The sequence below is a fragment of the Lissotriton vulgaris genome, chromosome 8 (assembly GCF_964263255.1).
Source record: "Lissotriton vulgaris chromosome 8, aLisVul1.2, whole genome shotgun sequence".
NCBI lineage: Eukaryota > Metazoa > Chordata > Amphibia > Caudata > Salamandridae > Lissotriton > Lissotriton vulgaris.
In genome coordinates, this window is record NC_141696.1 from 1,342,602,861 (window position 1) to 1,342,614,992 (window position 12,132).

General features: G+C 43.2%; 1 protein-coding gene across 1 annotated transcript in view; it reads right to left on the reverse strand.

Annotated features, from left to right (window-relative positions):
• Window positions 1-12,132, reverse strand: part of CNTN5 (contactin 5) — a 3,039,905-nt gene that overhangs the window by 2,155,904 nt on the left and 871,869 nt on the right. The window contains exon 5 of the mRNA XM_086935289.1: window positions 1,687-1,885. The gene's annotated coding sequence lies outside the window, so the exon portion shown is untranslated. The remainder of the gene's footprint in view (window positions 1-1,686; window positions 1,886-12,132) is intronic.

A 12,132-nucleotide genomic window follows, 5' to 3' on the forward strand; every position in this document is an offset into this window, starting at 1 on the left:
TAAATGTAATGGCCTCTAACAGTACAAAATAAACTACTTAGAGAGGTTAAAAATCCGTCAAACTATAGCGCACAATTTTAATCATGTACATTCAAGGTATAAATTCCGAACAGCACGTTGAGTACACACTATGATATTCCAATGGTAGTGCAAGCTGAGTTAATAGGCAAAAGAGCCCAGAAGCCTGATGCAATAACTAAGCACATTTCTAATGATGGCTTCATATTATCAGTGTGCAATTCAGTGCAGCATTTAAGACACCTCTTTTTAAAGAACACTACAAGACAATGCATTAACCAATAACAACCCAGCTTCCTATCCTATTGCTCGTTGACTTTATACTTGCCATCGACTATGTACGGCACTCCTCCCTCTTTTGGCTAGGTTTCTGTAATATACCATATACAGTTGTACATACATTCTTACATACATACCAGTTGGCACAAGTTGCTAGTGGGCTCATTTGAATAGGCTGGAAGACTACATTGGACAGTCTAGACTCAAAGGTCACCAATATAATACTCCAAAGCCAACCTACTAGTGTATATGGGCTATGACAATCAACTAGAAGGATAAATTGAATTTTCCTGAAGGCAAAACAAGAACATGCTTAAGGCTAGTCTTTAGAAGTAGAAGGTCAAGCTATGCAAAGCTGACAAAGAGATGATGGACGGAGCGCTGAAACTTTTCAGACACTCAACCCCAGTCACAGATCTGGTTCGAATCCATCATTGTTCTTTAGCTCACTTCACCACACCAGCTCAGACTTAATGTCTAAACTAAGCAATCTAGAATGCTAGCTTCACTGGCTATCGGGTGCTTACAAAAACTGAGTGTACCGCTTACATGAACAGGTAAGAAGGCTTACCTAAAATGGCCAGGTTTGCTTAAACAGGGTATAAGCTTAACTTGAAAAGGCTAGAAGTCAAACCGTATAAAAAAAGGTTAACTTATAAAAAAAAGACCAACATGGCCAATCAAGTAGCCTAACCTCAAACGTCTATACAGTTAACATGAGTTGGCTATATTTTTAACCTGAACAGTCTTGAAAGTAATCATGAATGAACCTTGGATATACCTGATCAAACTAGATGGTTAACCTGAAAGAGCTCTCAAGTTGATATAAACTGGCTAGAAGGTTAATCATAGCAAGCTAGACATTTTCGATGAAAAGACTAGAAAGCAGACTTTGAGAGCTTGGAAGACTTACCTCAAACACTTAGAATTCTGATTTGAACTACATAAACACAATTTGGGAGAGAACTGAGCTTGTAGTTAAGAGATTCTATGAATTGCAAACATTAGTGTAGAGAGATCATGAGCAATTTACCAGAAATATTGGCAAGAGCTCTTATTAATGAAAAAGGTGAAGTATTGCAGATGTTTGTACATCACAAACTGAAAACTCCAAGTGTGTTCCTGACAATGTATGCATCAGTAAAGAGGTAATGTCCTCCCATCAAGAAAAGGCAACAAATGCCCCCCCTGAATTGCCGACACAGACAAGATAGCATATTGGTAAATGACAAACCAATCCTTCAAAGAGGTTGCTATAATATGTTACATATATATATATATATATATATATATATATATATATATATATATATATATATATATATACATACATATATATATATATACAAACAGATAATAGAAACATTGGTAGAAAAATAACTACAGTACCTGGCCATTAGATGGTGGAGTGGAGGCACAAGGGAGGCGGAGCTTCCACAGAATGATTTTCAGTTGGCTTTTTGAGAGTTCTTTTTATAGCATTTGTTTCCTCACATGTCAAAATGTGATGTGTTCCTGGAGGTAGTCATTTTGTGCTGCTTATTTGAAGAAAGATGTCATCGGCTTCTACTCCTAGACGATCTGATGCCTTCAGAAATGTAAAGAAAGGAGTGATTGATGACACATAAAGCAACAATATCTGAAAAGCTCTGATTCAGGGAGGATTTCAACAAACAATGTCAGCATTCCTTGCTCAACACAGAACTGATGATAAGAGAATTTCCAAGAATGAGATGCACTGGCTATATGCAGCTCATATGGCATTTTAATGAACAACCCTTACATACAGCATTTTTAGAACTACATATATAATGCGTATCACAAACAGAATTTGTTAGAAGCAGAATGATAGACACATTCGTTACCACTGTTAGAAATCTGAGTCTCTGGTTGGCAGTGGCTTGCACCCTGTCCAAGTAGGGACCTTTCCTTCTGGTCAGGATAAGGGAGTTACATACCCAGATAACCCCTGCTTACCCCCTTGGTAGCTTGGCACAAGCAGTCAGGCTAATCTTAGAGGCAATGTGTAACGTATTTGTACATAACACACGCAGTAACAGTGAAAACACTACAAATGGACACCACATCAGTTTAGAAAAATAAACTATCTTTCTCTGAACCAAACAAGACCAAAACAACAAACATTCAACATACACAACACGAAATATAACTTCTAAAACGTTTCAAGCAATTTGGTCTACAGAACGCTAAGGAGGGTTTTTACAAAAAGTACCTCAGATGAGTCAAAATCCACAAGGCAAAACCGCCATGGAGGAGGGAAGCATGGGAAAACGCAGTGATGCGTCAGTTCCCGAGTCCATGGGGAGTCTATACATTAGATCTGCTGCATGCAGGAGAAGTGTTGCATCAAATCCGGATAGTAGGGGTAAGCAAAGCATCGAAATCCAAGACGGTTTAGTCTTCTCGGTGATGCGTCTGGAAACCTGTCACACAAGTGTGAGGCGTGGGAATCTGGACGCGCTGAAGATTGACAAGGTGGTGGCAGACAGGCATGGCCTCTGTTTCTTCAGCTGCAGTCCCATGATGTGTCGATCTTGTCAGCCACACAGCAGGTTCTGTCTCAGAGTCAGTGTAGTGGTCTCGGACTTCGGGGACACGGTGTACTGAACTGCATTGATTCTTGGTCCGCACAGCAGTAGTGCATGGAAATTTCCCCCGCTCTGCAATGCTGCGTCGGAAAAACAGGTGCTGGAAGGGCAAAGCATGGATTTTGATGGTTTAAAGTGGATCTTTGCAGCAGGAACAACCTCAACTGGATTTAGCAGCACAAGGCAGGTCAGAACTCCCAGAAGTGGAGTAGAGGGATTCTGCAGGCGAAGTCTTAGATGCAGTGGCGTAACGAAAGTTTTAGGGGCCCCCCTGCAAGGTGCACAGAGGGGCCCCGCTCAGGATTTAACCCGGAGCTCTCTGGCCGGAGTACAGTGCTGAGGGGCCCCCCTGCAGCCCCTGGGCCCCCCGCACTGCGGGGGATGTGGGGGCCTAAGTTACGCCCCTGCTTAGATGGCCCTGAGACTTCCAACAGGAGGCAATCCCACACAAGCCTTTGGAGAATCTCCACAAGCAGGTTACAAAGCAAACTTCAATCCTTTTCCCCTCCAAAACTGACACAGCAACTGCAGGCCAGGCCAGGTCAGCCCAGCAAAGCAACACACAGCAAAGGGGCAATACTCCTCCTCACACTTCTTCTGCTCTTCACCTTGGCACAGTTTCCTCTTGCTCCAGAAGTGTTCCAAAAGTCTGGGGTTTTAGGTTCAATACTTATACCCCTTTTGGTCTTTGAAGTAGACATTCTTCAAAGGATTGTCTTTGTAGTGCACAAGTTCTTGTCAAGCCTGGTCTTAGCTCAATACACAATCCAGGGGGTAGCTGAGAGCATTGTGAGCTAGAGTGCACTATTCTGGTGCACTGTAGCTCAGGAAGGCCCTTCAGCCTGGTAATCGGCCATCAGGATATGCAGGGCACACCAACTCCCTTTGTGTGACTGTCTAGAGTGAATGCACAAACAGGATCCTATCAGTTTAAACCGGACATTGATTCCACAGTCAGACAGAGGCACAGACTGGTTAGACAAGAAAAAGCCCACTTACTACAAGTGGCATCTTCAAGCACACAATTTAAAAAAAACATCTTTACTAAAAGATTTGTTATTACATCCTACTCTCAGAGAGCCAAAACTCCAAATCTCAATCTGTTCCCAGTTGAAAGTTACACTTGTAAAATGTTACAGGGCATCTCAAATGATAGCCTATAAAAATGGGCAGTATTTCACTATCTGTACATGTAAAACACCAGTACATGTCCTAAATTTCACATACACTGCACCCTGCCCATAGGGGTAGATTTGGCTACCTTAGGGGTGCCTTGCATGTGGTAAAAGGAAAGGTTTGAGCCTGGCAAGTGGGTGCACTTGCCACAGTGACATACCAATTCAAAACTGCACTCAGAGGCACTGCAAGGCCTGAGACACGTTTACAGGGCTACTCATGTGGGTGGCACAACCAGTGCTGCAGGCCCACTAGTAGCATTTGATTTACAGGCCCTGGGCACACACAGTGCACTTTACTAGTATAGGTAAATCAAATATACTAAACAGGGCGAACCAACCAGAATTACACGTTACACAGGGAGCACTTGGACTTTAGCACTGATCAAGTGTCCAGAGAACCTAAACCAGCAAAAATTAAGTCCAGCATAACAGTCAAAAATACAGGCGGTTGAGGCCAAAAGACAGGGGAAATCATGCCAAGGATACCAGGTCTAACAACCATAAGTGCTCATTGTGTTACCAACGTGGAATCTACCATCCTGAATGATGACTTACAGGCTCTTCACCTATGATAGTCCGATCAGAATTAGTATAAAAAATGATTGCCCTCAAAAGGTTGTAAGTCTGAGTCAACCGTGCTAGGATCATAAGATTGATTTGCAGAACAATCACAGACCTCATGACCCAGGTAGGTGGACTGTCATACGGATATTAACTATTATAGGATGTGCAGGCTTTACCTACTAGCAGATATGTGATAAACCACTCTTCAGCCACTTCTATCCACATTTGTTATGGCAGCCAGTGTTGTGTCTTTTTGAGCTGTGATTCAATAAAAAGTCAGTGCAGCTCCTTCATCAGCACTGCAGTCGGTCTTCTTTATTAAGCACAAGTAACACACCCAGGAAGGCTCTATTCCAACCTCTCATTTCTCAAATATCCAGCACCACCAGAGGAAACAACCCGTTCACGATGTGTTGGTCATGGGTTGGGGCTTGCCTGGTTATCTGTGCTATATTCGAATGATAAATGCAAGTGTGGACTAGCAAGACCATATTTTGCACCATAGATTCCTATTTTTCACCGTATTTGTGATCCGACCTGATATTTTTGTGACAGGACATATGTACTAATTAGTCACAGTGCAATCACATAAATGAGGTAGAATTCCCTCCATAAACCATACAGGATGTTTCCAAGTGAAGGATGGAAACATTTATTTATTTAGTGTTTCATATAGCACAAAAGTGACCCGTTAAGGTGGCAGAGCACTTAAGAGAGATATAGCAGCCCTGAAATTGAAGGGACAGCAGACCTCCATCCCTGTGGTATGCGTGCTTTGACAATGCAAGCTTTGGTTTTTATTAGTCCTGGGGTCTCAATTTAAAAATAATAGGCGGGATGAAATGTGACCCTGGAAGGAGCATGCAGAGGGGTCTGGTTCACCTATTACCAGCAGCACATAGTTTGAGAATTCGAAGCTGTAATAATAATAATAATAACGTAATTTTATAGAGCGCGCAGCTGCCCCAGCAAAGGGGCGTCCCGGCGCTAGAAGCAAAAAGCAGAACAAAGACAGCGGCACAGTCTAGGCAGGAAACAGGAGGGTTTTGATGGCCTTACGGAAGGGGAGCAGACCATCCAAATGGCGAACAGAGGCAGGGAGGGAATTCCACAGCATAGCCGCCAAAAGGCAGAAAGACTTCCCCCCCGGCTCTGGCCAGCTTGACACGGGGAACCACATGAAGAGCTTCCAAACTGGGAATAGGCACCACCCACCTTCGAGAGGCTGGTATCCAATCAGTTTACATCTGAATTACTGGTTGCAAACCAGTGATTTAGATGTTGAGATTCACAATGAAAGATGAGACTCCTTTTTCAACCCCTGTTCTAGAAGGATTGCAAGGACTCACAAGGTGGACAATGCAATTCTCAAATGTGTTTGCAATGCCTTTGGTGTAATGCAACGTTGGGCTTTGTACTGTTAAAGTATGCAATTTTGTGCTCTTCAGTTTTGGAAGCACAAAACTCCTTTGTGCAAGAGGTCCTGAACACTTTTTAAAGGCAGCTGTGTTTACTGTGTGATTCGTGAAGAGTCGCACTTCCGAACACATTTTATTTCTATTCTAACTCTTCATATGCACTAAACAAAGGGAAGTACAAAAAAAATTATTTTCAGCCTTTGCTTTGCAGTTTGACACACAAATAACACACTGGACACTGTTCGATGACTAGTTTCAAAACCATTAAGCGAAAGGTCGAGCTTGGAGACAGATATAGGCACTCACACTATTAGGTGTACACAATACGCGGCCACAATCCAGCATTGCTAAAATGTTGCATGCTTAGTACTTATTAAGAAAGATCACCTGGTGATTTCCGTCACCAGAGTTGAATGAAGGTTTCTTTTTCTGGTTACGAAGTTTCAAAAGATTTTTGGGGACGTTCCCAAATGCTCGATGAAAAATGAGCTTCTTTCCTAGCTTCCGAAGTTTTTCACTTCAGGTCACTAATGCGAAAATTGTGAATTCTGCGTCTTCTTTGATGTACGTCCTTGTTTGATGGCTGAAATAAATGGCACATTCTCTACTGCAAAGAAACGTCTCCTCCTCCGCAACGTCACTGTGATTACATTTATATTTTGCAAAATATAAACGTATGGTGAAATAAATATGCAAGTAACATGAGGCACACGTGCTGCGACTGGATTGGCTAGATTTTATTAGCACTACAACACAATACAATGTGGTTCATTGGGGCTAAGCAAGCACGTGAAAGTTTGCAAACTGTGGTAAGGATGAGAATTGGGAACTTTGCAGGTTGAAAACGCATACAATATGTATTATTCTGACATATCTAACAGAAAAATACACGACTAAAAGGACATGTTTCAGGTGAATGCGAGTTGCAGGCGTTCAGAGGCATTTCATTCAAATAAGTGGGCCAAGCTGCCCACGTTGTTGAACCTTCTGTAGTATGCTCATGTCCCCCCGCACCCCGTTATTTGAAATCGATATAATGCAAACGTCGCGTTGCTAAGTATGCAACTTGGTTCTAAATTTTCCTTGGTACGGGGATAGAAACACATTTATTCGAAAATCTGTGTGATTCAGGGTGCGACTGGGACAAAAAATAGGCCCCAGCACCAAAATCAAAAAGGACCCCACCAGTGAATGAAAAAAAAGTGACCCACGTTTGCTAAACATGTTGGTTTTGACCTTGTAAAGACACTCTGTGTAGGTAATTTGCAAGCATGGGCAACGGCATGCATTTGTGCTTGCTGCAGGCAATGTTTGCTGTAGTAAGCAGAATAAAAAAGATTAAAAAAACAAGCCCACAAAATAACCTTTCAGACCAGCACTTTGTGCACTTCCCGCTTACCCTATAGGAGAGTCCTACCGCGGTGTGACTACGCTTACACCTCATATCAAATGTTGTGTCAGAACATCAAAAGTACTGTGGCCACCAGATCACACAACTCCTTTAAGAGGCATCAGTCACAGCTCAACCTCCAGCGGGCAAGAATATATGTTTTGTACTTGAATAAAAAATTGTGGAAATGTACTTTGAGTCACAAAACTGGAGGCTTCTTGGTGCGGCTCCTCATCATTCAATTGTTGAATGTCAGCCTTGCCAACATTTCGCGAGCCAGTCAAGTTTTTGAAGCTGAAGCACTATAAATAGAGTTCCTCGTTCCATGTCAGGGACAGGGAATGAGAGAGTCTGGAAGAAGGGGGGACACAATTATTTGCTCCTGCTATTGTTGCCGCTGCAGCAAGTTGTTTTTGCTGTGTTTGTGACTACTGCTGACTGGTAGCTTAATTAGGCCTCAGCTTGGCAGTAGATACGCGCAGTGCTGACAGGAGCAGAAAAGCAACATAAGGATATTAGATTGTTCAGTCCCATGAGGGTTTCAGGTCGACACAGAGTCGGAGGGGTGATAGCACCGTTATGACCAGATCTGTAAGGAGTCTTTTACTGCTTCAACATGACTCAAACTCGCAAGATGGGGCCTTTAGCTATCCTTATTGCAGGAGGGGCTTTGTAGCCAGAGATGTGAAGAGCTCAATCCGGTCCTTCTTAGGGGACCGGTGTCCTTGCTATTACTGTCACAGGGATTCATTTTGGTGGGAGCTTGACTGGTCACACAGGGAGAAGTCCCGGAAGGCTGAATGCCAGTGGGTTCAGGCCTTCTTGGGCTCATGAAGACAACCAGGAGAAACAAACTCTTTTCTTATAGGTACATATGATTTGCTCCCGCAGAGACATAACACTTCTGCGTTCGCTCTTTGACACTGAAGTACTGGAATATTTGATGAGTTTCAATGAAGTGCTGTGAAACCGACACCCTTACGCAAAAAATATTCTTAATATTCTCAAATGCCCTACAGCCCCATTTTAAAAGAACTCTTGGAGTAGAACTCTTGTTGTTGGGATTGGCGACTGCACCTGGTTTCTTATTGTATGACTGCATTGATCAGGTGACCGCTATGTCCCTCATTATGAGTTTCCCAACCAAACCAGGATTTTGAGATGTGCAGTACTTCTGTACACGGACACATATACCAGGTATTCCAGGTACATTTTTATTGGGTATAGCCCTGCAAAATATTCCCTGTGAAAATACGCGGTACTCAGGAATTTCCTTTGAATGTCAGTGCGGAAATGCAGTCATTCCTCACTCCAGAGAAGAACATTTTGAATGATATAGTAATACATTACAGAATCGAGTGCAGGGATTTCTTGGTGTACTATAGCCCATCTGGAGTATGATGAAGTTAAATTCTTGATTATAATTATCTAGAGAGGAGTGAAATGTGAAACTTTTCATCCTCTGTCTTAATGTAATTTCTCTCACAGTTTCAAGAGTCTCATAATATTAACAAGGGCTGTGAAATCTACCAGAAATTGTAAGAAATAAGTCCTGCAAAATGGAAGTTTGCAGAACAATCAGCGAGATCAGATTTTTAGTGGGGAAATTGTGCCACCAAAATATTTTACAGATTTTTTTCCGTAAACCTGCACGAAGGTAAAGTTGTGCAAAGTTTAAAAACCTTTCTAAAATGTTGTGACAGACATTTAGATATTGCTCATGCCACAAGGCTATACCTGAAGTGAGATTTTGGTGCCATCACGCAGATAAATAAAGATCTGCTACTCATTATGTTCTGACCCTATAATCTATTGTCTTTCTAATTAATAACATGAGTTCTTGGTCTGGTTAATATGAAAAGAAGGTACGGCAATCTCAGTCTTACTTTAGAGTGCATATTCCTTTAATTTAAGGGCAGGGATAATCATCCTCATCTTGGAGCTCTCAATCCTACTCTATCCGATTCTATTCAGACGACAGAAGCAGTATAATTTTTCTGTGTGGCCTTGAGCTATAACTGCCACCTGAATGTAATCTAATTATCATGATACTGCTTTTGTTTCAAATGTGGAGGGGAAGGTAGGCCGTTAGAAATCAGGGTCTCTAGTTGGTAGAGGTAGGTACCTTTGTCCAAATAGGGACCTTTGCTTCTAGTCAGGGGGATACACACTTTAGATAACCCGTGCTCACCCCATTGGGGGCTTGGCACGAGCTGACTGACTTATCCCAAAAGCAATGTGTAAAGTATTTGTACTCAAAACACACAGTAATACACCGATAACACCGCAAATGGACACCACATCAATTTAGAAAGATCAAGTATCTTTATCTAAACTCAACAAGACCAAAACAACAAAAATCCAAGAGAAAAATGTATTAAGAATATGACTTTTAAAGGTTTCAAACAAATTAGGCCATAGAAAACTATGGAGGCGTGATTTCTTTCAAAATACCTGTGGTTGTGACAAAAATCACAAGGCCAAACAGCCTCAGAGTTGGGAGGGGTCGAAAAACAAAGAAATGCGTCCGTTCCTGAGAACCCTGGGGATGTTAATGCAACAGTTCTGCTGCACGCAGGAGAAGTGATGCATCGAATCCGGTCTGTAGGTGGAAGTGATGCGTCAATCCCAAGACGGTTCCGGTCCACGGGTGATGTGTCGGGAAAACTTGCTGCAGAGTTACAATGCGTGGAAATCCGGGATGTGTCTGCGATTGATGCAGTGGTGTCGAGCGTAGCTGCGTCAATTTCTTCAGCCTCGATGCATTGGTTCTTGCAGCTGCAATAGGCGCTGCATCAGTTTTGGTATTGGCGCGGTGATGCGTGGAGATTCTTCTCGCACAGCTGTGCTGTGTCGGAAAAATAGCCGCAAGAAGAGCAATGCGTTGATTTTCTTGTAGTTGAGTTGCTTATCCTGCTCCCAACAGCAGGAACAACTTCCAGAGGCCCAACACAGTCACTGGTACCTTTGGACAGGTCAGAACTCCCAGCAAGGAAGTTCAGGGGAGCTGGGGGTGAAATCTGTGTCACTAAGACTTCAGAACAGGAGGCAAGCTCTACCAAAACCCTTGGAGATCTTCCTCAAGCAGGGGGACACAGCAAAGTCCCTCTCCTTTCCTTGGCAGAAACAGCTACTGCAGGCCAACCCTAGACAGCACACAGCAAAGCGGTAGTACTCCTCCTCTAGTTTCTCCAGCTCTTCTCCTTGGCAAAGGTCCCTCTTGATTCCAGAAGTAGTCTAAGGTTCTTGGGTTTTAAGTCTAATACTTATACTCCAAAATGTATTTGTTCTCTTGGTGCAGGGTCTCTGACCCCAGTCCAAACCAGTTCTATTGTCACTGGTGCAGTATGACCACAGGGGGTGTAGACAGCATTGTGAAAGGGAGACAGGCTCTATTTAGGTCCACAAATGTATCATATACTCTAGGTCTTGTCCCAGCGATCAAGGAAAGTGACAACACTGTATACAGACGATCCAAACACAACTTTTGATAAGGAACCTTCAATACCAGGGGATGGAACAGGCAATATCATATCCGCACCTCCTATAACTTTGGTTGAACAAGTTCCTCCAGGCAAAACCTTAGTCTGTACAACTTCAAAAAAGATTTGACACAATGGGGCTCCGGGTCCTTATGGCCTGCCTGGCTCCTTCTTTAGGGCAGACACAGACTTCTGGACGGAAAACCTGGCTCAGTTATATGCTGAATGCAGGCTCTTGGGGGACTCTCCAGATTCCTGGAGGGGATCATTATTGCATCCAATATATAATAAAGGGCCAAAAACTGACCCTAGAAACTACTGCAGGATTGCTCTGTTGGACACTGAGGGCAAGGCTTATGAGAGCACTCTTCTGGCGGAACTAGCAGACTGGGCCGGCACTGAAGGCCTTCTGCCCTTCTTTCAAACTGGTTTCAAATCTGGGGGCTCGACAGTGGACAACATATTCGCCCTGTCATACTTAGCCCAACAAGCCATGGCTCACCAAAGCCTGCCACTTTTTGCTTGCTTTATTGACTACTATTGCAGGGTAGATCGCACCATCGTCTGGCAGAAGTTGGCACGCTGGAACGTCAACCCATCTCTACTACAAAGCCATTCGATCGCTGTACACCTGAACCTGGGTACGAATCAAGTTTGCCACAGAAAAAATTGCCACAGACTGGGGGTTAAAGCAAGGCTCTGTCATGGCCCGATGCTTTTTAATTTATACACAGCAGACATGAGCCAAGCCCTCAACGGAGCTACATTAGCCACACCCAGGATTGGGTGCACTAGGATTCAACTGATGAAATATGCTGACGACCTGGTACTTTTAGACCATACCAAAATTGGCTTACAAAAAGCACTTACAGCTCTTGCAGGTTTCAACACTAAAAACAAGTTGGTCGCCAACCCAACAAAGTCCAAAATATTGATAGGGCACTATTCCCAAAAAAAAAAAACTGGCAAAATGGAGGCTGGGTCCGCGGACTTTGGATTGCATACTACATTACAACTACCTGGGGGTTTGGTTTAGCGTAACGGGCCGCCCAGGTGTCTATCTCCACAATCTGCAGATGAAAGGGAAAAACATTACCTTTGCCCTCTGTAAATTACACACCACCTTACATAGTTTCACAACAACGGCTATCCAGAGTACAGAGGGCGAAATGAATAGCATCTCTCAATTATGAC